Here is a 25,888-nt window from a genome sequence, read left to right on the forward strand (position 1 = left end):
TTTTTTTTAACAAAAATAGTTTAGTATGAGGGAGCAGACTCCCCATGATAGATTTTAACAACATGTTTGTATTTTCTTTAAAAAATTATATAGATCATTTAATAAATATATATGGGATAAAAAGAAGGTCGTGATGTCTCACTGAACTAAAAACTCCAGACTTTGTCCACATTATTTAAGAATTATATGGATTTTGCAATAGTGGTGGAGAATGATTGGACCGAACAGTAGACCGAACAGTGACATTAAGGATGCTGAAAACATCTGGGCCCAAATTTTAAAGATCCAAATAATTTGCCAACCGTACTAGCAGCCAACAGGCACATAGTTTAAAAAAATAAATAAAAAACTCTCACACATTACCATAGGGAGGTTTAAGACCTTCCTTATGCACCAACCATGCAACATGTGGGAGATGTAGTCCAACAATATCTGGATTTCCGAAGGTTGCCTACCCCTAGATCAGACCCATATGTGTTACTGTGAAGCTTGTTTTTTTGTTGTTGTGAATCAGTATAACAGAGTTATTCACTAATATGAAACTCATTCGGAATTGACTATGGAATTTCAAATATCCGGTTGAAATAGCCGAGCTGTACTAAATTTGCTGTGAGTGTTATTACTGTGGAATTTTTTTGATACACGGGTGCACATTGCTGTGAGTTTTATTGTTGCAGAGTTCCTTGATACACTCATAAACACTTAACGTTACTGTACTATAAGCATGACACTCTACTGTGAGTTTGATTGCTGTGTATCTCTGATATTTTCAAGCACTCCGCAAATTACTGTGAGTATTATTGCCGTGGATTGCTAATACACTCACACACACCATGCATTACATAAGTATTAGTATAAGATTGATTTGTGTCTGAAAAAAAGGGCAACCGGGAACTCTTATTTCTAAGCAACAAACTGATGTAAAATGTATCAAGACGCAAGAAGAAAATATACATCCCGTTAAATAAAACATTCTAAAATACATTAAATATTCTCGTTTGAGTTTTGTGTATATTTTGCTAAACATATACCATGCTATTATTATTCAATATTGTACCATTTTTACAAAAGGAGAAAAATTGTATATTTTGTTTTCTATATTTTGCCGTTTTCTTTTACAAAAATACACACCGAAAGCAGAATTTAGAAGCGCTCTGTTACACTTCCTAAATCAAACTGCACATGCACACCCAGCTTGTCACATGCTGCTGGTAAGAGCGCTATATTTCATAGATAACACAGCTTTAGAGTTTGGTGTTCTGCCAAGCTGAAAAAAAGCATTTAACTAGCTTTTAATCTATGGTACAGGTTATAGCCCCCGCGAGAGCTGTTACACTCCTTAGATGATAACAATGAAAAAGAAGGGTTATTTCCACTTACACGAGAGGCTTTGTTAGTATTTATCAGTGCATTATTAGTAATCAAACAGAACTACATCAATTATTGTAGTGCGCTAATCGCCTCCGTTATCAGCAAGCATATGTTACAGCAAGGTAAACAAAGTGTTTAGGATGACACACTAAATAACCAAACAGCAAATAAAAGGAGGGCTAGTGAGATAATAGAGATTTATATGAAACAGCGGAATCTATGCTACAAATCATCGAGAGCGTGTTAATATGCATCAGTAATGTGCAGAATGGGTTCAGCAAAGATTGTATGTGGTTCCTTTGGGAACATACCTTCCAATTAGTGGGTGATATTAAACCGGGAAGGTAGGGGAATGTGGCTGAGGAGAGGATGGGTGTGATGTGGCATGCCCAAAAAGGAGGCATTTTACACCAGGGTGCTAATGTATGGTGGGCACACATGAAGGCTTGGCCACCAGTCAATCAGTACAATCAATGCACAAAGTGCAAACCTGTAATGGCCTTGTGCAGCTGCATGCACATTTAAAGGAACACTCCAGCAATATAAATAAATATATTTATTTTATAACACCGTCGTACTGGGAAGTCTCTTGCCCCCCCCCCACTACCCCCCAATATCTATCAATAAATGGGTTGACAAATCTATAGTTCAGCAGCAACAGGGTCTCTCACCACAATTCTACTCCACTTGTCAGGATATCAGGGATATCTAATGCTTTTCGTAAAGAAGAAATGGGACCCAGGGTACATGCACAGTAATCACTGCGCTGTCCTGCAATGCTTCTCATATATGAAAAGGACACTCTTCCAGGAAGAACACCATCTCTGATGGACAGTTGGGAAGGTACATCCTTGTAAATTTCTCCTGAAATATACAGTTTTATAAAGTGACAAAGATGAGACACTTTATTAAAACCTAAAATATTTCAGCAGACTGAAGTTTTTCATGGATTTTGCTCACTTAACAATGTCCTTGCTTCTCTGAATTTTTAGGACTTTTAGTGGAGCCCCCATAATGGCTCCACCATTAGCTATAAATTACATATCTTAATATAACATATGTACACGGTGCAGGAGATGTTCTAATGGTGGTTTCCCTGACACTCACTATAATAATGAAGCCGCAGCATGTTTGCAGGTATTAGCAGAATCTCATCCTCGTGATCTAGTGTGAAGGCTTTTTATACGAAGTCCGGGCCTTGTCACTGCCCCATGTGGTGTCTTGATCTGTGCAGTGTCTCATTGTGAGGCACAACCTGGAATTACATGTAAATATGTAAATTCTTCAAAAGTCTATAACACTTCCTTATCAGAGCTCTTGGCCAAAGCTCGCTTTCAATCAATGTGTGGAAACTGGGTGTAGCTCCTCCCACTAGTCACCCTGCTCTAGTTAAAACAGACCCACTCAATTTAACGGTATACCACATCTGTATATGAGCTTTGCCCATTTTCATAAGTGCTGCAAAAGCAAACCCATTTCTTTACATTTGTAACCATAGTGGCGAAGCTCTGGCAGACACAGCATGTTAGCTTATAGATGACTTGTAGGTTGCCAACAAACTCCAGAGATGCATCTTCTAAATAATGCACACCCAAACCCAATGTTTTTTGAATCAATTAGATAGAGGGTACAATGAAAATTCAGGAAGCATCGTAATACCTCCAAGATTGTGGAAATAATATCATATTATAAATTATATATATGTACCACAAACTTAAATACACCAGTATTAAAATGAATTCATTTTTAACAATTAATTCCTGTTTTTTTAAAACATTATATACATAATGCATTACAAATAAGCAAAATAATATATCTAAAAGGAAAAAAAGACCTGCATGTTAAAGTTCCTAATGCTGATGATACTTGTCCAGCGATCAGCAGAGAAGCTGACCATAAACTACGGCATTAGATGCCACATACACAGTTTTTAAAAACTGATAAATCATTGCAGGAGGTAAAATTGCCCTTTGCTAAGTCTGAGACAGAATGACTGGCCTATAGCCGCTACAGTGTTTACAGGTCACTGTAGTTATAAAGCACTCTTCGAGCAGAACGTGGGTGAGTGTACTCTCTGCTCCTAAAATTCTGCAATCACACTTGTTACGATGCTTTGAGTGACACTTTTAGTAGTGATATGAATGACATTAATATTCACCCAAAGTTTTCCACCTCAGAGCTGCTATCAGTAACCACAAAGATAAATCATTTGTGGGGTCTCTTACACACAGCCAGAGATTTACACGTGCAAGGGTATACACACACACACACTGCCATACATCTAGATATACATTGCCACAAGCAGATAGAGATACAATGAAAAATACATATCCACACACAGAAATAGACAGGCAATACATATTGACATACATAGATTCATAGTCATCTAAAATTCGGGGGCCACTACAAATGGCCCCAGCAGTCAAAAGGGAGCCCCAGGTAGCCCTAGGGATATCTGGGATTCCCTGGTATGAGCAGGGATTTTACCCTGCGAACATAAAATATGTTCTATGTCGCCCTTCAGGCATTAAAGCCCAGTTTATGTAGGACGGTAAAGAATGCCCTAACGTCTTTAAGGGGTTAATATGTGCCAATTTAGGGATGGCATGAAACCAGTGTAAAGCAAACTGGGAGTTCCTTATAATGGACCAATTAATATTTATGATAAAGATTTATGGACAAGTTTTAGAAAAGTGTATTTTTTTATAAGATATTCTGTATTCCTGTAGAAAACCAATTTGTCTCATTTTTAGCCAATGTAATAACTTTCTCTACTGTGCTTTTTAGTTTAACAAGACTAAAATCTTTAGTGTCTACTTAATTTTTCTTACAGTTTCAGCAGCAATCAGTAAATGGAGTTATCTCTATAAAACAGCCTTTTGAATGGCAGATTCTAAACACCAGTGGCCTAGGGAATATCTCTGTGATTCCATACAAGGTTATTCACTAAAGTGAGAATTCAAAGTGAATTTCAAATTTCAAGTCAAAATAGCTATGAAGACTTTACATAGGACACAAGGTCATGCGTTTACACTTGAAGAAAGGAGATTTAGTCTAAGGTAAAAGAAAAGATTTTTTTTACCATAAGACCAAAAAGGAGATTGGAATCTCTGCCTGAAGAAGTGTTTTTATCAGAGTCTGTACAGACGTTTAAACAGATGGGAGTACCAGTCCACAATGGAATTGAGTAGTCTTTGGTTTCAGGTCCTCACCTACGTGTTTCACCGTGGCAGACACTACTCGATTCCATTGTGGACTGGTACTTTTTATCTAACTTTATCACTTTTTTATATATATTGTTAAATAAAGTACTTTTTTAAATTGTAAATATCAAGTCCTTGTAATTTTATTTTATTTTTATATTGGCTCCCTGTACATCCAGTATATCTATAGGTGGGGATCATTTCACCCAAGCCTGATTATACCAGAGCAGGTCCATGCTCTGGGTATTGTAAGTAGGATATTTACCTTAATATTTCCAATTTTACCATTTACCATTTACCTTTATTATACCATTGGAGTTCTCTCTGTTTATATCTCCCTATATATACCCCTACCTGGACCAAGACTCCTGGATCTCACCATTGTATCCCTATGTCATGCCAAAAGCATGAGTTCTTGTTTGATGTGTGTTTATATATGTTAAGAGTTGTTTTTTTTTGTAAACCTTGGGATGACATTTATTGTGGTCTTTGATCTTGCACCAGGCCTAGACCATAAAACATCTAGTTAGCCAACACCAGAGCTGGACACAAGGAATTTCACAGAGTGGGCAATAGACTGCCAGACCAACCCCCTCTGATCCCCCCCAGGGGTCTGCCCACTGAGAAACAACTATTTTAGATATATAATGAGGGTGCTGGACTATCCAGAGAGGTCAGTTATTAATTTTTCTTTTGTCAGTAACTTCTAGGAGATCAATACCATCTAAGACTCCCACAAGAATTCTATATGGGGTAAATATATGTAAGGAATTTCTTGTGTTTTCTCCTATTTTATTTTATGTACTGTTTTGCAATTTGTTATCTGTATGTCATTTATTTCTGTATTTTTTTTGTAAACCTTGGGATGACATTTATTGTGGTCTTTGATCTTGCACCAGGCCTAGACCATAAAACATCTAGTTAGCCAACACCAGAGCTGGACACAAGGAATTTCACAGAGTGGGCAATAGACTGCCAGACCAACCCCCTCTGATCACCCCCAGGGGTCTGCCCACTGAGAAACAACTATTTTAGATATATAATGAGGGTGCTGGACTATCCAGAGAGGTCAGTTATTAATTTTTCTTTTGTCAGTAACTTCTAGGAGATCAATACCATCTAAGACTCCCACAAGAATTCTATATGGGGTAAATATATGTAAGGAATTTCTTGTGTTTTCTCCTATTTTATTTTATGTACTGTTTTGCAATTTGTTATCTGTATGTCATTTATTTCTGTATTTTGTACTCAGCACTGTGAATCTTTTTTGTCAGATTACATGTTTACTTAATCAGCTTGTGTCTCTGTTCTATAAGAGCTGCACTCTCCAGAGGAAAGCAGGTAACACGTTACCAAAAAGGGTTAATTATATGTGTTTGATCAGTAAAAGTAGAACTGTGATTCTATAATTCTCCTGTGTGTGGGGTAACCTAAGACGCCCGGGTTTAAAAGTCTTGGTGGTGGCAGTAAAGTGTGTACTAGGGGGTTAGTGTAGAAGGGATTGCAGGGGTTAATTGAGTGGTTGCTGTGACTAGCAACAGGTAACCAGGGGTCTGGTGTCATTAACCCTTTCACTTCCACACTCTCCCCACTGTCTCGGCTGGGCCTATAGCCCACGCTCGTGACACCCTAGACGGGGATTATACCGTCTACGCCTACAGAAATAGAGCTATATTGGCTCTAAAAAGTGTGAGTGTTCCATTGGCATTGCTAATATTTTCTGCATATATTATCTAACTGTATTGCACTGTTATGTTTTTTTGTTCTTTTTATTAAGTCATTTTGTACATAATTTTCTTCCATCAACTGAATGGAATTATATATTTTCTTCATTACCTTTTGTATAACTTCAGCACGGTCCACCACCACCACTGTTTTTCTCTGTTTGTTTTTCACAAGGTTGTGGTGGATAGCTACTCCTTTACAGATAGAGAGTGCCACACACATACCTTTGTTCCTCCTTAGAATTTTACACTTTTTATAAATCTATCTGAATAGCTGCACTAAATGTCTGTGTTTTTTACTCAAATTATTTTCATGTTTGATATAACTTGAAACTTTAAAATTGGACTTTACTTCCATATTGAAGCACAACCAGGGGTCAAGTCCTGGGGGGAAAAGTGTGGGAACTCACCCGAGATCCCCCCCCCCAAAGATACACTTGTATGGATAGACGCGCGCATGCACACACACTGATGACATTCATGCGCACACACTCTGACAGGCTCACACACAAATACACTCACAGACAAATACACACACACTCACAGACACACAGACAAACACACTCACAGAAAAACACTCACAGACAAAGATACATACACTCACAGACAAAGACACATACACACACTCACAGACACACACATACACTTCCAGACACTCACAGACAAACACTTCCAGACACACACACTTCCAGACACACACACTCACACAAATACACTCACAGACAAATACACACACACTCACAGCCACACACACAAACTCCCAGACACACACTCACAAACAAAGATACATACACTCACAGACAAAGACATATACACACAAACACACTCACAGACACACACACACTCACAGACAAACAAACACACTAACAGACACACATACATAAGCTCACACTCCCAGACACACACACACACAAACACTCCCAGACACACACACATACACTCCCACACTCACACTCACAAACATACATTTTTACAAAATGCTTAAATGTCCACCCAGCCTCCCTACCTGGAGAGCTGGCGTGGACTTGTCCCTGGGGTCCAGTGGGGCTAAAGCCCGGCGGGCGGCTGTGGTGGCTGATACACGTGGCGAGGCAGCTGCTGGTCTGTCTCCTCTGCTCCCTCGCGGGCTGGGACGTCATATTCCTGCTTCCGTAGACAGCGGGGGCTCTCTCCCTGTCACACGCAGAGAGGGAGCTGTGTCCTCTCTGCTCCCTCTAGCTGCGCAGGCTGTCTGCTGATGCAGGGAGCCAGAATATGACGTCATATTCCGGCTCCCTGCATCAGAAAACGGCGCGCGGCGAGAGGGAGCAGAGAGGACACAGCTCCCTCTCCGAGTGTGACAGGGAGAGAGCCCCCGCCGGGGGAGGGGGGGGAATCAGGTGGCCCCCCCATGACAGGGGGAACACAGGGAATTTGGGGGCGGCATTTTTTGCTGCCCCCTGAGTGCCTGCAGGGGGAACGGCGTTCCTCCTGTGAAAAAAGTGCAGGAACGCCGTTCCCACGCGTTCCTGCAGGACTCGAGCCCTGAGCACAACGTTTTATTCAGAAATACAGAGCAGTATTTCAGTTCCCTTCCTAAGATTTTGATTCAGGACATGAGTCATGGCCAACCTTTGCAATCAATAATTTAATCCTCTCCGCTGCGTGGTCATGGCAATGCGGCTGCCTTATGGTTCCTTTCAAGATACTGGTTTCAAGTAAGTAATATACTAGGTGTACTTATATCTGTCTTAGGTTAAGTGAATCATTGTTGGCCTAGACTGTCAACAGGCCTTTTATTATAACACATAAGATTAAATATTGCCAAAGGAATTTAAATTTGAATTTGCTTTTGAGTTATTTGACCACGGTAAACATCTTCTGTGAGAATTTGCATTTGTGGAGTTCTGGGTCTGCGGAGTTCATAATGAATACACATACTTTGATCATTTAGCAGAGTGTGGTTTCAGCCATAACGTAAGTTTGAAACCTGCTTCTATATTTGCTATTCTCTGTTAAGAAAGTCTCTATTGAGATTTAGATCACAGACTGAATAGGAGTAGATTGATAGGAGTCTATAGGAAATGTAGGAGTCTATAACTCTCTAACTCGGCCACTATATTCTTTTAGTATTTAGAGCTCTAATCGTCTTTGTTTATTAATGTATCCATCTTTGTGGAGACCAAAATCTCTAGTGTATGTGCACTCTTTCTATACTAAGAACTCCCTCTAAAGAGTCTCTTTCCACTCTGTGCTCATGTGGATCGTGTGAGTTATGTGACATGGAGTTCAATGGAGTTTTTGCTTCCGTAGAGATATTTTACACGCTGTTTCAAATACTGCATGATATGGAATACATTTATAATGTTTTGAACTTGTTAGACCTTTTTAATTTCCTATAGAAAGAATGAAAAAAAATGGAGTTACTATTTTGTAAATATACCAGATTTTTATGTATTTATTTAAGTATCCTTGAACATTAATCTGTAGACCGAGATGCTCCTCTGTCCTATATTTATGTACTAGTTATGCATCCCACATTTCTGCTAAAATTAAAAATAAAAAACAATTTGATAATAAAATTATTAAAATATGTCTTGTGTGCTAACTGGTTAACTCTATAGCAGGCATGTTGAATTGTAAAGAATGATTTTGAGTTGTATTCTTGGGGGTTAATTTAAAAGCTATTTTTTTAATAATATTTTTTTCTAATGTCAATAGCTGTATTATCCTTATTTAAATGATGCTATTGGCAGGCAGCACGGTATGTGCAAACTTTTAAGCAGGGAAATGAACATTAAAAGTGTCTTCACACTTCATGCTGTAGAAATTATTGCATCAGTGATGAAAAGCATTTTGAAAGTAAGTCTTGATTGGAATATCAGACAGTTTACCTATCACTTCTCAGTGTGATACTTTTCAAACAAATTTCCTGGGATTTTATTTCTTTTCAACTGAATGCAAGAAATATAGCCTGCACCGGAGAGATAATATTGTCCTGGGAAATATCCAGTGGATTAATGCATTTCTACTGAAGCCAGCACGAAATTGCGTTTCAGTTTGTGCTTGTGTGAGCTTTCTATGCTTACGTCATGCTAAAGATGATTTGTAGAACAAGAAATGGTGAGTGTAAAAATGAACCCCGTTCAACCCTCCCCAAATTAAACTCAGTCTGGGTAAACATGTATGCTCAATCATTTCAAAGAATAATAATTTCATAAAGATAAATAATATTTTAAAAATGAAAAAGGAAAATATATACTCCAGAGTTTAATGCAAGTTGGAATCTTAGATAAAAGGTCATTGGAGAAGTCCATTGATCGAAGATTAGATTTGTACTGCTTCCTAGATGATTTCGTCTTTCAAGATTAAGTTTAAATGCCAAGAGATTTCGGAGTGTGTGTGTCTATATATATATATATATATATATATACTGTTACCACTAACATATCATGATTTCTAATCCCAATGTGTATAGATGGTGATATTTAGCTACTTATTTATTATTGGCATTTATATAGTACCAACAAATTACGTACCGCTTTACAATATTATTGGAGGGGGAGATTTAACAATAAATGAGACAATTACAAAACCTTACAGGAACGATAGGTTGAAGAGGAGCCTGCTCAAACAAGCTTACAGTCTATAGGAGGTGGGGTATAAAACACATTAGGACAGGAAATAGCAATCAAACAAGGTGGGAGTGAGACAGGATGAGTAGTGCTGCCCTTTAGGAGAGAGAAAAGGACAGGTATGTGAAGTTGAGGTTATTCTGGGAGGCCATCAGCTTTCCTGAAGCGATGAGTCTTATGGCACTTTTTAAACTATTGAAGACTAGGGGAGAGTCTGATGGTGGTAGGCAGGCTATTCCAAAAAAATGGAGTTTCTCGCGAGAAGTCCTGCAAGCATGAGTTGGTCGTACAGGTGCAAGCAACAGATAGGAGAAGGTCTTGGACAGAGCGGAGAGACCAAAAAGGGGCATACTTATGGATCAGTGATGAGATATAGGAGGGGCTAGAATATTTCAGTGCTTAATAATTTATTATAATGAAGAATTGTTCATCTTCTCTTCATGAGATAGTTCTGAGGCTCTAATCTGGACACATGTATCCCCACCAATACATGCCTGAGATTAGTAGGGATTACACTCATGAGCGCAGATGCCAACATTTTAACTTGGCTTGGTTCCAATAATAGCTGAAATAACCTCTAGTCACTGCTGCAATAAAATTAAAGGAATCTGTCGGCAATGTAAATTGTCAAACTATTTTAGAATTATTTGACTTCTTACCTGGTTAAGAGTGACCAGCTGATGCTTAGAAACATCTGGCTTTCCATCAAAAATGGTGTAGGATTGGAGCAGCACCAAATGGAGAGGAGGGACCGGGGCAATTCTGATACCACAACCACTACAGCTTGCGTGTTCCTAAAGCAATAATCCATCTTGTTTTGTAAGAGTCCATATATTCCCAGCATTAAATGCCTTATTTGCTGGTGTAGTTACTTCCACAAATATATTTGTCCACATGCAGCATAATAAATAAAATCTAAATTTCTTAAAAATATATATATCACATAGAGAATAGGAGCTGCCTAAAAGGAAAAAGGAAAGGGCACATTAATGGATGAAAACAATGCAGACTATATACATATTTTAAAAATCTATATTTAAGTATATATATAAACACTAAAGCCTATCCATATGCATGGTGTATATTGCTTTAAATAAATCCCTGTGAAATTAGGTGCGTCGGGTGTATGCAGGTTCTAAGGCAATGTATTCAGATTATCGCATGTGACACGTGCATTCTCTGTGCTAACCATTTATATTTTCCTGATAAAGTTGATATGGTACTAAATTGGAAAATGTGTGTTTGTCTAGATGTGCGTCCAGTTTGCAAAAAGGTAAAAACTACGTGGTGGTCGGTATCATTGGGGGTGAAACTGCGTAGTGTGCAGTTTTAAATGTAGTAACAAGGGACGATGTTTAAATCTATCATCGTCCAACATTTACGTGCCTAATGGCTGCATTTTACCAACAAGCTTGTAGTGAACTTAGAGTGGGTAGGTACCAATCTGGAGATGAAACCATGTATGATGAGGAAACTGAAGAAGAGGATAAGGGGAAGTCCCATTAATCTCAACATTTTACAGGCAACTTCCTAGTATATCTTCAGAAAAAAACTAGTAACAATGTTGAATATTTTTACTATTTCTCCTAGCACTTTGTCATGCTTGTTTTTGTTTTGTTTTACTCTTGTCCATTTTTTTTTGTGTGTCATTTTCTCACTCTCCAAGAGCTCTCTTTTACATGGAACATATTTACCATGGCTAAAATGTGCTATTCTGGGGCCAAATGCTACATAAGGAGCAGTCACCAAAAAATAAAATAAAATCTCTCTCACGATGCAGCACTTTGAACCAGAATTGCTCCTGGTTTGTCTTGCTAAATATGGACCGTTGAGATAAATGCATTTAGAAGTTGCTCATAACTCAGTGACCTCTTCAGATACATATTTTTGTCATTGTAACTCATGAGCTGTAAATCCTTATAGATTTAAGCTCTACTCATCAGCTCTCCACGTTTTTAGCATTATACAAGCAATCCCGTCAATTTAGATTGTCGAATACAGTGGAACTGAGCGTGCTTTGATAAATACCCGAGCTGACATTTGTCAGGTCTTCATCCAGTAATTATTAACTCAAGAGCAAGCATGGTTTTAGGAATTGATCTTTATAAAAAGCAGGTGACATGGAGTCTTTTTATAGAGGTAGCAATTTGAGGTGCAAAAAATGGAAATTTCAGTTTTAGCTTTTATGAGTCATTTTTACTTGAAGTCTTGTCTTTTTATCCTCATGTAGACACAGAGTTATTTCTTAGTAACTACATATTGTACTCCGAATCCCCTGCCTAAATTAGACTGGTGGACAGCTTGTTATATATGTCATTTTGCACAGAATTCAGCCGGTCGGTTTAAAATATTCATGTTTCGAGACAGATGTATAAAAACATATTATACCTAGGATAGATTTGCAGTGTGTAATTGATGGCAACAAACCCCGGCAGCAGGAAATGAGAGTTTAAATGCTTAGTGACAGAATCATCATTCATTAAATCTCTCTCTCTGTGACATACTGTCCCCTTATGAATTTTAGGAAAAATGAATTTTGCTAAAGAATACATGTAACAAAACAGATGCTTCAATTAATAGCATTAAACCAGGAGTGATCTATTGTATGTTTCATGGGGTGCTTGGGATTAACAAACACTATTATTCCAAACAGAATAGACTGTAACTGTCTGAATGTCATGGGAGTTGTGATCCACTACAGCTGAGATGGCTACAACTATGTCTTGGTGGACAGTGTATTTCATAAACCTGAGACTACTGATATATTATATTGGCCTTGCATGTGTTTCATATTTGGGCAGTGCTGAAAAATATAATTGCTGTGTGTAGGACCAATGGTAATTAAAAAATCTATTTAACTAATTCTTCATACATTAGAATTATTTTAACATGCCGGCTGACCTCACATTAAAAATACTTATTAATGTTTATCCTAATGATATTATTATGTGCATGTATTTATTTGTCTCGGCAGGTATATCATTCACCATCTTCATTTTTTATCATGTAGTCGTACAGGCGGAAAAAACACTCAAGTCCGTCAAGCTCAGGCTTCAACACACCTGTGTTACTGCTGTTGATCGAAAAGAAGTAAAAAACTAAATTTGAAAGGATTTAGAACTTTGCCACAAACTGGGGAATTAAATGCTTTGTTTCTCACTGTATATATAATGTTTCCATGTTATGAATACATTTTTAATTCTTTCATCAGAAATTGATTATAATTATTTGTGGTAAGTAAGACAGAAAACAAGGAAGAGGTGCAGTGCCTAGATAGTCCTCGGTATGATATATGTAATAGAGAAAGAAAAATAAAGGAACAGGGCCTTATCCTCTTCTTTTATTGCATATGACCTACACTGTAACAACCGTCAGAGGGCTATCCTACAAGTGGGGAGTTTAATACCACCGTACACTGTTTTACCGAGAGCTGGTTGTAGCTCTATAAGACGTGAGTTGGCAATTTTTATTTCAGTGTTGTCTACAGTCCATAGACTTACAATATTGCACTATTGGTTTCCTATGCTGCTGATGTTTGAAGTCATACCATAGACGTCTTTTGAACACTTGAAGACTTTTATGATCCATAAAGACTTTTTACCTCTTATATTTGATGCCGTTGCATTTTTTATTGTATCTGTGATATATTTTTATTGCTATTTTAGTTATTTATTGGTTTTATTAGGCGCAACCTGTATCCTTCATTCTGTTTGACCAATTACTGTAGCGCTGTTCCACCCTTGCTCTTTTTTACCATCTACACCTGTATCCTTGAGTGGGGATCATACCACTTCACACGCTTCCCTTGGAGCCATATCTACGACTCCATCACATGTGAGTGCACATTTTATATCTACACCTTGCCTTGCTCCATAGCTCTATCTACTTCACCATATTCAATTTTTTTTTTTTTTTATGAGGATACCTTCAACTGCCACTAGCATATGAAGAATTCTACTCACACTTGATCCTTAGGTGGGGATTATTGCGCCCAGGTGCATAAGTTGGAGCTGTATTGAAGCTCCTATAAAGTGTGAGTGTTTCTTTTTTTATTTAATTTACATAATTTCTAGTCTTATATACTACACTATTGTATTCCTTTATTTTTCTTTCCCTATTACATATATTATACCAAGGACTATCTAGGCGCTGCACCTCCCCCTTGTTTTCTATCTAGCTATTTTGATCAGAAGAGAGAGACTCCGTACTTGGTGCTACAGCTGCCCCTTGGACTATATTCATTTGATTGAGCGCTGAATTATAATCTTATGTTAATTTGTGGTAAATATCTACAAGGCTATACCGACGTATCAAAACACAAGAAAAAAATGCTAACCATAGCACCACCCACGTGGAGAAGGCAGAGGGGTTGTGGAGTCGCAAATCGTCAATCCCAGAATAAGGGCATCAACCCAATGAAACTTAACAGAAAAAACTAAACAAAAGATCCTAACAAGTAGGTCCCGACGGGATTAAAGATAGGAAAATAAAAATAATTTGAAAGAAAAAACTTTAATAGTTATCACATGGGTAAATACGTAAAAAAGAATGAATGCCTATAGTAAATAAAAAAAAATGAAAAAAAAAACAAGAGTATAATGCACACACTACAGAAGGTGGAATACTTCCTGCAGGGTGCTCTATAAAGGGAGGGCCAATCCCTGAAGACAAGAAATATCAATGAATTGGTCTTCCCAAAAGCCGTATTGCCCTGCTACAGTCTGTAATGAATGCTGCCCCCAGGCTGATTTTCCTCTCCAGTTGGTCCTCTCACACCTCACCCCTCTGTCATAACTTACATTGGCTTCCTTTATTCTATAGGAGTCAATTCAAAATGCTAACCTAAACCTATAAAGCACTGACCATATCTAGCCCCTTCTACATCTCTTCACTGATTCATAGGTATGCCCCTTCTTGGTCTCTACGCTCTGCCCATGACCTTCTCCTGTCTGGTGTCCGCACCCTTACGGCCAACTCACGCTTGCAGGACTTCTCGTGGGCAGTTCCCTTCCTATGTACTAGCCTGCCACTAGAGGTGGAGTTAACTCAGACGTAATTATTACAATTTACCAGAAACTGCAATAATTACCACTGTAGGGTAAGGGACATGGGACATTGCACCCAGACCACTTAAATGAGCTGAAGTGGTCTGGGTGCTTATAGTGTCCCTTTAACAACATGGTTATATAACATTGTATATTAAAATAAAACACAACTTTAGATTTGGTTCATACACCGATCCACTGATAATGTGTCTTTTATAGAGTATTTAAAATGCAGTGTAAATACTTTTTACCATTGAATTACATTTTCATATATAAGGTAGGAAAGGTTTAAATATAACAATTGAAATAAATCACACACCTTTAATTAACCCCTTAAGGACCAAGCTTCTGGAATAAAAGGGAATCATGACGTGTCACACACGTCATGTGTCCTTAAGGGGTTAAGCTGCCTTAAGAATCGAGTAATGTAGAGCGCGTTTCCACTTAGATGGGTATTCATGATAAGATTAGCCAACTATCACATAATAGAAGTACCAAGTGAAATTTCCATTTGTTTCTTAGCAACCGTTAGCTTGATTAAACAAACATTTCGCTGAAACTATGAAAAATCCTACACATATCTGTAGATGTTTTTTTTCAATTCATTATGTTTTAAGAGCTAGGTCTCCCTTCCAGTATTAGTTGGATGCCTTCATTCTCTCATATGTCATTATTAGTCGTTACCATTTAACATTCATAGTGGTTTATTTTAAATCAATAAACACATTATAGTCTATTTTATATCAAGCTAAGCCATGGTTCTCACTAAACGTGAAAAAAAAAAAAACTACTTTTACTTCTCTTATGGATACAGAAGGTATTTTTTGCACCATCTTTAGAATTTTTTTTTTTTAAAAAGCAGTATTTAATTTTTAATACATATGTGCAAAAAATGAGTTCTAGGTTATTTGTCCAAATAAAATGCTTGGTAATCATCGAATGAATCAAGTAGTGCTAATAACCAAGTAAAGAGAGTTCCTTGGCTTCAGAGTCATGCACTAGCATCCATAATCTACAACTCTGTCGGGTTTTTTTTCTGTGCCTCTTCCTCCTATGTTTTTCATTTCTGGAATCTGACTATACAAATAAAGTTTGATCTTAACTGGGCCTGTCTTAACTCTTAGTAATATTGCTGCCAGAACGCTCAGCAAGATCATCTTCTGGCTGACTGATATGTTCTGTCCAATTTAAATGTAGATCACCATTCTAAATAAATACACTCTGCAGTATATACCGTATGCACTCTGCAGTATATACAGACAGACAGATCTGATCCGGAGTTCTGTGGCTGAAATTATGATCTCCTTCAATAACAAATTTTGGGTCGCCCTGGAATTTTATGAAACCTGTTACTACTATCAATGCAGTTTTGTTTTTATATAAATGTCCAAAGAAACCAATACCTTTAAAGGTGTTTATAATTTAAAATTAAAGTCAGAAAGAAACCTGTGCTATCTATCTATCTATCTATCTATCTATCTATCTGTCTAGACTTTCTTAACAGGGAACTGTTGTTTCCCTGGAAATTACATAATCAATAAAGCACTGAAAATCATCCATAACTTGTTTAAACTTTTTTTCCATGAGATGCTGTATGTTCCTTTAAATTTATATTAAAGATTTAGAACAGTACATTGCAGTGCAGTTAAGACAATTCAAAGCAGGGCAAACATTGTAGAGGAGAAGGACAAATAGAAACATTGTTTCATTTCTCCTCTTCTCTGAAGGCATTCTCAATGCTGACTGTCAGGTGCAAAGGACAGAATTAAAACAATGACAGACAGTGAGCTAAAATGGAGGCTACCATTTTGCAGGATAACGAGATGCTTATTTCTATATTTAATTTTTTTTTTCACATCTGACAATACATATTTGGCAACTTTAGGAATAAGTAAACATAACGTTGAAAATTCTGAGAAGTGACAGATCCCTCTTAATTTTTCCTATTCAGTCAACAATATGTCGTTAACTTAGTATATAGTTAACATAAATATTTTCCATTGGAATCTGCTTAACTAACGTCTGCTTCCACATCTAATTAAAATGCTTGTAATTGCATACATTTTCACTTACCATTTATCCTGCGTCAATATCTGTGAGGCTAGGAATATAAATATCTGAGTAAAATCAAATGCTAACACCATCCTCTAACACTTCATTTTACTATATAACAGCAAAGTCTCTTATCAGACATATCTGTTACAGAAGCAATTCGCATTTAGGCATGTGTTAGCACAGTTTTAAGTAAAGTTTATTAAGCTTTCCAACTTATCTACCTTTTTTTTGTGGCATGTGCTTTATAGATGAAGAGTCTAATAGGTCAAAGTTTGCATAAGGCGAACAAATGTGAAGTTTCCTGCATTTAGAGTCAGGCTGGTTCTTATGTCCCAGATTTGGAAACACATTTCAGCCAATGTGTCAAGACAAACGCTATTTTAAACCTGACTTCAAAAAGTAAGAACAACACATTTGTTTGTCACTCAAATGTTTACAGAGTAACTGTCAGTGTTTTGTTTCAGACGTGTTCTGATATATTCATTACAGTGAACACTATTTTTGTTTTTGACTTTGTCGAAGTGTAAATAAACTAAATTAAAGTTGCTTTCTCTGACTGAACTGTTTGATGTGTGCTGCCATTTTGAATATTCATATGTTTATTTTTAGCCACTATGCACAAACAACTTTTTGAGCTCTTGATTCTTCCTGTTTCCCAACGTCAGGAGAACTTTGTGAGATGAGGTCATATTTTGTTCCATGTTGACAGAACTTGGGAGTTTGAGAGGAAAGTTATTTGCAATGAGCCCACATAGAAAGACTGTGCTCAAAAAAAAAGTTGACCTCAAAATTAATTTAAAACAAACTTCACATTAGACAAAATATCTGGACTGAGACTATAACTCTCTTGGATAAATTGACTATTTTGTCCTAAAATATAAAAGTCACTTTGAGTTCTACAAATTCACCCTTTTAGTGAATAAGCAAATGGCTGTTTACAGAACTCTGCTATTTGTTAAAACAGACAATTTGTTAAAGGAATGGTCAACACCTCGTTTTTTAAAATAGATTTATATGTCAGATTACAGACTAAACTATGAATTTTTGTGGATTAAATATGAACCGCATAATTTAAGCGAAAATACATTGTAACTATGGGTTTTTTCAAATCCCCTTTTTTTCCTCAATTTCTCCTCAGGTCCACTTTGCAAAAATTCAGACTTTAGTGAAATACCATGATAGTGTTTCTGATGTAGCTAATCTACTTCTTTCTTATTTGTATCTATGCACTGTGACCTGGCTTCGAGGTTTCTGTGTGATTGGCACAAATAGAGTCAAACATGGATTCAGTTTTTCAACCAAACTATCATAAGAAGCAGTTTAATGCATTCTCATCTTAAATTCATAGAAATGTGCTAACTATATGATGAATGGGCACCGTGGGATTCAAAGTCTGTAGTAGATGACGCACTTGTTTTATATCTCTATTACAGCATTGATAGATAATCTCTTTCGATCTTGACATTTCAGTTCCAACTGAACATTCCAAAATCTATGACATTTTTGCTATGAAGTTGTAGCTCCCTTACGGAAATGGCACTTCGTGCTTTTTTACCCTGAGTTAGCTTTTTTCGATCCCGAACTTAGCTTGTCACATCACATGACTTGGAAACCAATCTGCTGGAACTCTAAGAGCTATCAGACAGAAAAGGTGTTTCACTTGGCATAACTCCTGCCAGGTGCTGCAATGGGCAAAATATATTCAGCAAAAGGCTTAGGAAACGTATGCATTGTATTTTAAAATGGTTATATTGCGTTTTCATGAGAAGCAGTCTCTCTGCCTGTGTTTTTTGTTGGCAAGTGTCTCACTGTTCGCATCACCGCGGATACAGATTTTATATTGGAGAAACTAGTAACCAGGAAACAAAGGCACACATGAGACCTAGAGGAGAAACGTATTGCATTATTAATCACATCTGTTGCAGGTAAATTTAAAAACAACAAGAAGATATAAGTACCAGGTTTATTTATTTTAAATGTTTTAGTCTTAAAGAAAAGATGCAATAAGCATGTTTTATCTATAATTGTTAAAGCTACAAAAATTGGAATATAGTAATTTTAAATTAAATTGCAATTATCATAAATGTTGTAATAAATCATTGACTTATTCATTAGTTTTCAGTCGAATTGCAATTCATCCAAATTTAGACTGATCGGCGGTTCAGCCAAATTCAGTAGCTCCGAAATACCATACGGACGTATAACTAAACACATGACTAGCGTGATGGATGCGCATGTTCGTTAGATTTAGTATTCATAGGTCCACCTGTGGAGCCTAAAAAGGGGATGATTGATAAGAAAAAGGATGACCGATGGCTAGGGGGAAGTCACTAAATGCTGATTTTATTTACAGATCACGGGGAAAGTGACAAAAAAAAGGCAAAAAGGAAGAGCAGTAAAAAAAATAGACTTACTGCCCCTCCTTTTTGCCTTTTTTTTGTCACTTTCCCCTTGATCTGTAAATAAAATCAGCATTTAGTCACTGTCCCCTAGCCATCAATCATCTTTTTTTGCTAGCCATTGTGCATTACAGATGTTCCGTTTTTTGGCTACATTTCCACTCGGAGTTGGGGAATTTGGCCAAATTCCGTCTCATTGAATTTCAATCTGAAACAAATCTGCATCTCTAGTCTAAAACACTCTTTCCGGTTTAGTCTAGGTTTGCATTCAAGAAACTTGCATGACTAACACAAGAAATCCCACAGTGCTACATTTAAATATTGTAACAAAAAGATTTCCTGACATAGGGCTTATTAGAAATAACCAATCATCTTTTGTGAGACCGGATCAGCCATGATTCTTGGTCAGTTGTGACATTTAATCAATAAACAGGTGAATGGATCATGTATATAGCTTTTGACATGTCCTGCTGTTGTGCCATGAACAGGGCCTTTAAACAACACACCTCTAGCTGTTCCCAACCAGAAACACATTATCATAAGTCAGCTGAACGATGTGGTTGTGGAGAGTCTGCTGACCTGCACATCACACGTTCTCTGCTTCAATGCATTGCAGGTATTACAAAAGTAATGGTTAGCCGAACACAAATTACAGGTTGCTTAATATTGCTCCCCAGTGCTATAAATATTGGTACATTTATGGATAGTTCAGTGAAGTGGCTTCCAGAGGAGCATTTTGAATTTGCATAGATAAACTCAATCTGTTCATTTAAAAAAAAAAAACACAAAAAAAAACAGAATTTCTAGAAATGTGTCCGACTATAAAAGAGATGTTTGGCTTAATGAACTTAAATCGTCTTTCCTCATTTTCTAGTCATCCATCAACCCACCCACTTAGAAAGCTTTTATTTTGTTAATTAGACATTTATAGAAATTAAACCTGGGGATTATAAATGAACCGCTTCAAAACATATTTTACAATAAGCACTATAGAATTTTTTATTTTTTTTATAATTCTAGTATGCTTCCTTTTTGTGCAAGGATGTCCATTGACAATACCAGCTAATGCAAATCTCGAAGTTTCTCTAGTACTTATACATCTAAAATACTGGCCCGAAAAACATTCATATCTGTGTATTCCTCAACAGTGATTGTTAAATAGCACTAATTCATATGTAGCAATTGACAGATCAAAATTCATAAATTAAACATGAAATGAAAACAAAATAATAAAGACACAGACAATGAAAAGGGCTAATTGTAAAATGCCCATTGACTAGTTCATTATGCCAGATAATCAGAACAAAAATCTATTAATTTGCCTGTAAAAAGTCCCTGCCTGTATGGAGGCCATTTCCAGTGTATCGTTTTAATAATCAAAAATGTTAACAATTCATTTTCTGAATTCATTTCTGATGTTTTTGATTATATGCATAAAATAGAGCCCGAATTTAATCAATAAATTTTTATCATGTGTAAAAAAATAGTTGTCTGTGGTGTATAAAAAAAAAAAATAGGAATACGTAACATTTCCTCGTTAAATAATATAAGATGTCGGCAGCTGACTTCTGCTTCAAGAAAATCCCAGAGGGGAAGAAAAGTTTTCAAAATGTCTGTCACATCAGGTTTACATTACTGCAAACCACTCTAGACAAGAAGTAACATTTTGTATCATTCTCTGTTTAGTTGACCCTGACAGAATGTCTACCCGACACCAAAATGCAGGCCTTCGAAGCATTATGAACATGTATATCAAATCATATTGAACATCTGTACTGAGCTTCAAGGCCATATGTGATGCATATTGATTGCAAAGATTATAAAACATAAAGTATCTGATAAGGGACAAATTACATTTCCACCTTTTTGAGTTCTGACCCTCATGTGACATTCCACGGGAACTAGGATTACTACAGTGTCATCACAGACAGAAATGAAGCTTCCCAGGAGATAACGCATATTACTTGGCCTCGAAACGCGCAGTTGTAGCAAAAAAAAAGATTTATCAAAGAAATGAAACTGTACAGAGAAGTTATATAACCTGTGGTGTGCTGGTACTAATGGTATGTTTTCTGTCACTGCCATCCTCATTTCTTCCTCCCGACTAGCTACATTTTGTTTTGCCCTGTAGCGATACAGTGTGGAAAGAAAGTTACAGGGTTATTCACTAGTGTGAGAATTCAGAGTGAATTTCAAATTTAAGACCAGAGTGGCCGAAACTGATAGAATAGCTGACTTGAAGAAGTTTTCCAGATGTATTATTTTGACGTTAAATTTGAAAATCACTTTGAATTCTCTCCTTAGTGAATAACCTTGCTAGTCTTTAAAGCCTGTTTCTCTCTGCTTTTACACCAGTTTAAAATCTATTATATGAAACAGAATTAATGCGTGCTCTCCATCCTATTTCTTTACTATAGTTGTTTTGGTGTAAGGAAAAGTGATTGAATTCTCTGCATCTGTTGAGGTAGGGAGGTCTCTATGTGCACCAAAGGATTTCTTTGCAGGCAGCAGTAGCAGCCTGTGGTGTACAAGTTGTTAGATTTAACCTGGTAACTGTACTTAATACAAGTGGTAATTATGCCCACATACAGTCCTTATTTTAACATCCTGAGGGCATTTCACAGTATATTATTATTATTATTATTATTATTATTTATAAAGCGGCAACAAATTCTGCAGATATAAAATCTGTTTGTATCTATTTTGCCACACAAACCGTATTTAGTTGTTTTTTTTAATGTTACTATTGTAATATGGTATGATATATTGCAGGATCAGGAAAACATATATTCTCTAGCCCTCTACATTGATATAAAGGCTGATAGAAAAATTGAAATGAATAAATGTTGCCACTGCAGAGCTTCCTATCATCCTGGCACTCATGCACCCTGGAATAACACACCTCTTGTGTCAACTTCGTAGTTCCCAAAGCTGGCAAAAATGTATCATAAACCTTCTTCCCATAATTCCATCTGTGTATAAGGAATCCTAAGACATAAAATGACAGACTGTGTTGATACAGTAGACATTTGATACAAATTTAAATTAAAAAAAAGAGCAGAGAGTATAGCTCACTTTTTGTTAACTAGAGTGCACTGCCCACAAAATGAGCGCCGTTTCTCTTTAAGCATTAAAGCTAATTTCACTAAAATGTCAACTTATAAAGGGAAACTTCTGCTTGTGTTACTAAGAACAGCTGGTAGTTTGCAGGAAATTCCCTCGTGACCAGCAGTCGCAATTTGTAACTAGCCTCGTCTTTAGATATTTCAGGGCAACCAAAGTGCGACAGCATGACAGATAGTCTCCTCAATAGATACTGACAAACAAATTAGTGGGATGATGCTTCTCATAGCATACCAGATGTGTTGAGCTCTATGGCATGGAACAAGCAATGAAAATCTTTCTGGATCCCATCTGTGCATTTTGTAATCACTGATGCACTAGTTGGGGGATTTCATGCAGCACAAACATTTTGTCTGTATTTACATGTACAATAAATGAACAGTCTGGGGCACGACCTGCTTGAAATCATCCAACACTTCAACAAACACTTTGGATTTTTAACGACATCCAACAAGACTACCTGCTATATCGAGATATCAAAAGAGGTGAGACATCTCAGAAAATGTTCGTTATTTATAAAATCAATGTTTGTGTCATGCCAGTTGGCTGATGTGTTTTTGTGTTGCTGCCAAAATGGAGCAATATCATTCTTGAGTTATTCCCCTCTTCTTTACTGGCAACAGTGGCTGATCACATTGCTGAAACAAGAGGAAAAATTACCTTTTGCTCATAGTTTGCATTTATTAAACACATTAGTGTAAGGTCGATCAACATGTGGCTACCCGGCTGATACACATTAACGAGAAGCATATCAGTGTTCTAGTGTTCGCTGTAGTTCTTAACGGTTTTTCAAGTTACACATCATTGGATACAAATACTAACATATATATCCATATATATATATATATATATATATATATATATATATATATATATATATATATATATATATATATATATAAAGAACAACAATAAAGAAAGACAATGTAAATCAGCATGTTTCACTTCAAAAATATATTTATTAAACTAAATCATGAATAACAAAGTGCTATCATTAAGGGTACACAATTACTAATAATGTGTTAGTAAGAAAATATAGCCTATTTATTGAATACTCATTCATAAGGAACTTTTGCTAAACAAGTTAAATCTGTCTTTTATTTTAATAATGACCCTTAACTTTACAAATATACAATCAATTTGTGTGATCTTTATCTTCATCTAGACCATGGTTCGTCAACCTGGTCCCTACCGCCCACTAGTGGGCGTTTCAGGATTCCAGGTGGGCGGTAGGGATTTCCAGGTTGATAGTGCGGGCGGGTGCGAGCCGGCGGTACCCATGCGACTGGGTACCGCTGTGACCATTTGCGGCTCCGGCCCGCGCGGTAAACCGCCGGGGCCGCCTTCCAAAGTGTCCATCGGGTGGCCCATGCTGTCAGGGCCACCCGATGGATGCGGATTGTAAGGGGGCCCGGTCAGCGCTGGGCGCTTTAACAGCATGACCGGGCCCCCTGTGATGACATCACAGAGCTGGGAGGAAGTGATTCCCCGGTCACTCCTCCCAGCTAAAACTGAGAGCCGCGCGGGAGGAAGCAGAGGGAGTCAGAGTGGGAACTCTGACTCCCATCAACCTGAGCCACCACTGGACCCCAGGAAAAGTCACCCTCCTGCACCTTAAAGGTAGGAAACAGGAGGGTGACTTAAATATAATGTGTGTTTGTTTGTGTGTGTCTTTGTAGGTATGTCTTGTGTGTGTGTGTGTCTTTGTATGTCTTGTGTGTGTGTCTGTCTGTATGTGTCTTTGTATGTATGTCTTGTGTGTGTGTATGTGTCTGTCTGTATATATGTGTGTCTTGTCTTTGTATGTATGTGTCATTGTATGTGTGTCTTGTGTGTCTGCATGTGTGTGTGTCTATGTATGTCTTATATGTGTGTCTGCATGTGTGTGTGCATGTCTGTGTTTTGTATGTGTGCCTGTCTGTTTGTATGTATGTGCCTTGTGTGTGTGTATGTGTGCCTGTCTGTGTCTTCGTGTGTGTGTGTGTATGTATGTGTGTCTTGTGTGTCTGTATGTGTGTATATGTGCCTGTCTGTGTCTGTATGTGTCCTATGTGTGTCTTGTGTGTGTGTGTGTGTCTTGTATGTGTGTGTGTGTGTCATATGTGTGTATGTGTGTGTGTGTCTGTTTGTATGTGTGCCTGTCTGTTTGTATGTATGTGTCTTGTGTGTGTGTGTGTGTGTGTATGTGTGCCTGTCTGTGTCTTTGTGTGTGTATGTATGTGTGTCTTGTGTGTCTGTATGTGTGTATGTGTGTCTGTATGTGTGTATGTGTCTGTACGTGTGTCTTGTGTGTGTGTGTCATGTATGTGTGTGTGTGTGTCTTGTATGTGTGTGTGTCTTGCATGTGTGTGTGTGTGTCTTGTATGTGTGTGTGTGTCTTGTATGTGTGTGTGTGTCTTGTATGTGTGTGTGTGTGTCTTGTATGTGTGTCTGTATGTGTGTCGTGTGTGTGTCGTGTGTGTGTATGTGTGTCTTGTATGTGTGTCTTGTATGTGTGCCTGTCTGTTATAGTGGACTATAGTAAGTGGGCTACCTAGCTCAGCCTTCCTACTGGGCATTGCTATAAAGAAGGTTAAAAAATAGAAAAAAGGGGAAAAAAAGGTGGGGAGGGGAATTGAGGAGGGAGAGGAGATGAGCTGACGCACAAATGAGAAATCATATTATGCGCAAACAGAGAAGTCGTCTGAATATCACTGAAAGAGACCTTTGTTTGTTCCTTACGAAAATCGAACCAGATATCAAATATTTAGTCTCGCAGCATCAACCTCAAGGATCTCATTAATCACTAGTAAAGGTAATTTCAGTTTACTTTGTTTTCTCATTAAACTTTATAAAGTTAAAAACCTTATAAACCTGCATTAAGTAGAAATACAAAGATAAATGTACGTACATTTTTATTTTTTTAAAACACCCTCCTTTCTTAAAAATATTCCGCATTTGCGCGAAAACTGGTGGGCGGTATGGACATTTTTTCAACCAAAAAGATGCATTAGTGGGCGGTAGGTAGAAAAAGGTTGACTACCACTGATCTAGACCATGGGTCCTCAAACTCCGGCCCCCCAGATGTTGCTGAACTACAACTCCCATGATTCTTTGAATTACATAGATAGCCAGAGAATCATGGGAGTTGTAGTTCAGCAACATCTAGACAATGAGCTTCCCTAAATTTAACCAAAATTGCTGTAGACAGCCTAACGGGGACTGTGTAAGGTATATCTTTTGAATTTTATGAATTGTTTTGTTTTTTTCCCTAAAAGATACTTGAAATACTTTATCTGAAATACAAATGAATGCAGTTTATGGACAACTTGCTAATTGTTACTTGTTAAGATGAACAAGCAGGAAAAAAAATGA

At 37.3% G+C, this 25,888-nt stretch overlaps 1 protein-coding gene across 1 annotated transcript in view; it reads left to right on the plus strand.

Moving 5' to 3' along the window:
• ADARB2 (adenosine deaminase RNA specific B2 (inactive)) overlaps positions 1-25,888 on the plus strand; it is a 495,819-nt gene that overhangs the window by 263,004 nt on the left and 206,927 nt on the right. The window lies entirely within an intron of this gene.

Source organism: Pelobates fuscus, chromosome 4, assembly GCF_036172605.1.
Source record: "Pelobates fuscus isolate aPelFus1 chromosome 4, aPelFus1.pri, whole genome shotgun sequence".
NCBI classification, from domain to species: domain Eukaryota; kingdom Metazoa; phylum Chordata; class Amphibia; order Anura; family Pelobatidae; genus Pelobates; species Pelobates fuscus.